At 34.9% G+C, this 4351-nt stretch overlaps 1 pseudogene; it reads right to left on the bottom strand.

Moving 5' to 3' along the window:
• Positions 1–2187: 2187 nt before the first annotated feature.
• On the bottom strand, positions 2188–2266 carry LOC129489104 (uncharacterized; annotated as a pseudogene).
• Between the last annotated feature and the right edge of the window lie 2085 nt (positions 2267–4351).

Here is a 4351-nt window from a genome sequence, read left to right on the forward strand (position 1 = left end):
CCCTGGAGAAATACGTGCTTTCAAGCTGCAATTTGAATATTTGACATGGAAAGTCTAGATATTGTATTTATCACAGAGATGTATGAGGCATATAAATACACACTGTGATTGAGAGTGCATTCTCTAGAGTCAGCCTGCCTGGATTCAAATTCTAGTTCTACTGCTAACTGGCTACATAGCCCTATGCAATGTTTTCAACCAAGTTATGCCTTAGTTTTCTGTTTAATTCCCACATAAGAAGGATTTTATGAGAATTAAATAAAATAAAACATAAGGAATATAAAACTGTGCCTGGCTTATAGTAAGCACTCAATACATTTTAAGTCTTATTATTATTATTCCTGTTATTATTGTTATTTTTAGGGTTTGTTCTATAGGACTCTAATCACATTTTGGTTTTCAAAAGTGTTAAGAATTCAGTTGTACTTATTCAACAAACACTCCCTCTGGATATATTTTCATCTAATGGCTTGACAGTTGCTTGTATATAGGCCATATTCTGAAATTATGTTTTTCAATAATAAAAGTGATATCATTTTGATGTTACAATTTACCACTTGGGTGCAGTAAAATGGAAATATTTTCCCAGTAAATTATTTATAGTGTTTGTCATTTGAATTATTCAAAGGAGAGGAAGTTGAGTAAATAATAAGACTAGCATTCATATCTAGTCTTACTATCCCTGACCGAACATACTGACTTAAGCAGGATTGTTAAATGAAACACTGTTTAAATGGAAAGTGAAACCCTTGATAGCCGCAAAGATTTCAAACAAAAAATTTTCTATGGACAGCTTTCTTTTTATGAATACAATGAGACAATATTTGTATTATTGTTTTAACCTAGTGTTTATGAGTTTGGGGTTTGGCAGTTTTCCTAACTATTGTTCTGTTCCTGATTGAAAACCTGGAATTCATCTACTTTACATGACTTGTTCCATTCAGATATAACAGTCTCTGCAGTGTTTGATTTTACTGGCTTAGGTCATTCACGCTGCTGCTGGTGGGGCTGCGTATGGCAACATAAAATGAACACACGATTAACTTTTACTAAGTTACAGACATTGACAGTGAAATGTAAACCATCATATATACTATTCAGATTCAGTTAGTTAAAGAAGACCCCATAAAAACAGCTTGAGTCTGTCTGTTCGTTTTTGTTTTGTTTTTCTTTTATAAAATAAATACTTTTAAGAAATACATTTTAAGCCTTAATGTATACTGATATGTTTACATATGCATATTAGTGTTCTTGTACAGAACTGCTATTCTCTCGACCACATTGCCAAATAAGAAATAGCTATACCTAAACTTTCCAGATTTTTCTTTGATAGAATTATTTTTTCAACCTCATGTATGCAGGACTTAACTAGGTCTGATATTTGATACAAGCCCATGTTTTCAGTGGAAACTATATTTTTATGTAAATCTGTTAATTAAAATTTATTATTACTCTTCTTTTTTGAACACATTATTTTATCCATTTTTCATTTATTTATTCAATCATCACTCTTATCTTTTCCAACTTTACACTAAATATTAGACATACACTGACAGTGTCACAAAACCCTGCAGTCAAAAGATCTGACTGTGTTATACCGTTCTCTTTATACTGCATTACCAAATAAATTATATTTGCCCCGTAAATTTTACTTTTGCTATACCGAATCAATGTGGGTTTTAGTGAAGCCATTTGGAAAAACACTTGGATTAGAATAATTTTAGGTTTTCTGGTCTGTTGCATACCAAGCAAAGGAAGGTAATTAGCTCTGTGCACCCTGTACATCATAGGAACATATTTACATAAGAAAATAAACCAAGATGCTTAAAGAAGCAAATACTGTTTCAGTTACCATACTAATCAGCTTGAAATATAGTTTGTTCATATTCTTCTTAGCGTAAAAGTATTCAACGTCAACTTACATGTGATTAAATCAACTATGTTCAATAAACATTTATTAACATCTGCTGTGTTCAAGGCATTTTGCTGAGTGTTACATGCCATAGCCACCAGGTCTTAGTAAAACTTGCAATCGGAATATGGGGTTTTGAGAAATGATAGAATAAGAAAAGTAGAGAAAAATAAGGTTAGAAGATAGGTTTAAGTAATATGCTTTGTGTTTTCAATGTAGTATTGGCTGGGAGAATAGGGAAAAGGACCTTAGTGACATGGGTCTCTTTGGATAATTAGCATTTTAGTGCTCTACACGTTCAGAGAAACTTCTCTAGTAACAAACTATAGAAATGATGCCTGAAAATATAGTCTTGGATAATTAGCATTTTAATGACTGAGATAGAAAGGTGAAGTAGATGGTATTTGATACGGTTTGGCTGTGTCTCCACCCAAATCTCACCTTGAACTGTAATAATCCCCACATGTTGAGGGTAGGGCCAGGTGGAGATAATTGAAGCATAAGGGCAGTTTCCCCCATACTGTTCTCATGGTAGTGAATAAGTCTCAGGAGATCTGACGGTTACATAAATGGGAACTCCCCTGTACAAGCTCTCTCCTGTCTGCCGCCATGTAAGACGTGACTTTGTTCCTTAATCGCTTTCCGTCATGATTGTGAGGCCTCCCCAGCTATGTGGAACTGTGAGTTTATGAAACCTTTTTCCTTTATAAATTATCCAGTCTCAAATGTGTCTTTATTAGCAGCGTGAGAACAGACTAATACAGTATTGCAGTGAAAATATTCACCACTTCTCCATACTGGGCCAGTACATGGAGAGGTATTATACTCCTTACTCCATTTAGGTTAGATTTTGTCAAATAACTGCCTTTTGTTAATAAAATGTTCACCATTTCCAAGAAAAAGCTTTCAGAGTCCCACTATCTCTCTGTTCCTTCTGCCAAGTGACTGTTGTGTTCTAGAGAGGAGTTGCTCTATTCGCTTATTCTGAGAATGGAGGGGCAAGGAACAAAGCCACAGGCAAACATGATAAGCAGGAATGTGAGTGGGAAATATACCTCTGTGGTTTTAACCCACTAAGGTTTGGAATGTATTCCTTACTAGAGAAAAATGTAGTTTAAACTGACTGATACAGGGACAGGACATTCTGGAAGATGCTACAAACACACACAGAAGGCATAGAGACAGAAAATTAAACAGCATTTGATTTAGAGACAAAGAGAGTAAGGGAATTGTGCATAGAAGTGTAGTTTGTATTCACACTGCAGAGGACCCTATGAGTCTGAATGCTAGAACTAGTAGTAGTTAATAACTAACTTAATAGGCAATAGGTAAATACTAGATGATTAAGCTAGAAAAATGGCTTCTTAGAGCTATACTTCAAGAAACATTTCTCTGACAGCTGAATGTAGGAGGTATTGTGAACAGAAATGGGAAGTAGATTCTTGGAAAGACTATTCACTTGGCTATATTTACTAAGCACATCTCCTGTGTCAGACGTTGAGAGGGGCATAGGTGGTAGAATGAAGAAGCGATCCTTGCTTTCCCAAAAGTTACATTTTAGTAGACAAGACAGCTATTAAATAATAAAACAAGTGAATAATATAATTTCCTACTGTTAAAAGTGCTAGGAAAAAAACAGAATGTTATGATAGTGAATGATAGAGAACATTTACTCAGGACCATAAGGACAGCTACTCAATGGCTCCTTAAGCAAATAATATCAGAGGAATGACTAAAACAGGAGGTGCTAATTGGAACCAATGGGAATTGCAAGGTTGCAATGACTGTAAAAGGCATTGTGAGGATAAATTCTGCGGACTGATTTGTTAATTTATTTAGTCCAAAGGATAAAAGAAAAAGATGATGCCAATATGACTGATTTTTTGGGCCTAGATGACTAGGGACTTAGTAGACCCTTCAGTAGAAATAACTATGTTGGGAAAGAGTTTTTAAGAGGAAAAGAGACTACTGGGTGCCAATTATTATGAACCTAAAATACAAATATGAAGGAAAGATAGGAATGTCCAATGGACAATGGGCAACGTAGGTTTGGAACTGGAGAGAGAGCCTGTGGTTAGGAATATTGACTTGAAAATTGAAACTTTGGTTAAATATGAAATATCTAAGGTAGACTGAAGCTTGAAGTTGAGTATTTGGTAGGCTGGGGAATAAATGTATTTGAAAAGTTGTTAGAGAGGCTAAAGGTAAAACCTGTATAGTATAAAATAGAGTTTATTTGTGTTAGCCTGTCATTTGAAAAGTCAAGAAGTGCAGCCAAAAGAACTTAGCTTACTACAATCTGGGCTCTGACTATCTCCATCGTTGTGCTCCTGAACAAGATGTCTTATTTCTCAGTCAGTTTTATCATCCATAAAATGGAGATAATAAGTTGCATCTTGATTGGTGCTGGGTCTGAATGTTCGTGTCCCCCTCAAATTT

This window comes from Symphalangus syndactylus, chromosome 8, assembly GCF_028878055.3.
Source record: "Symphalangus syndactylus isolate Jambi chromosome 8, NHGRI_mSymSyn1-v2.1_pri, whole genome shotgun sequence".
NCBI classification, from domain to species: Eukaryota; Metazoa; Chordata; class Mammalia; order Primates; family Hylobatidae; genus Symphalangus; species Symphalangus syndactylus.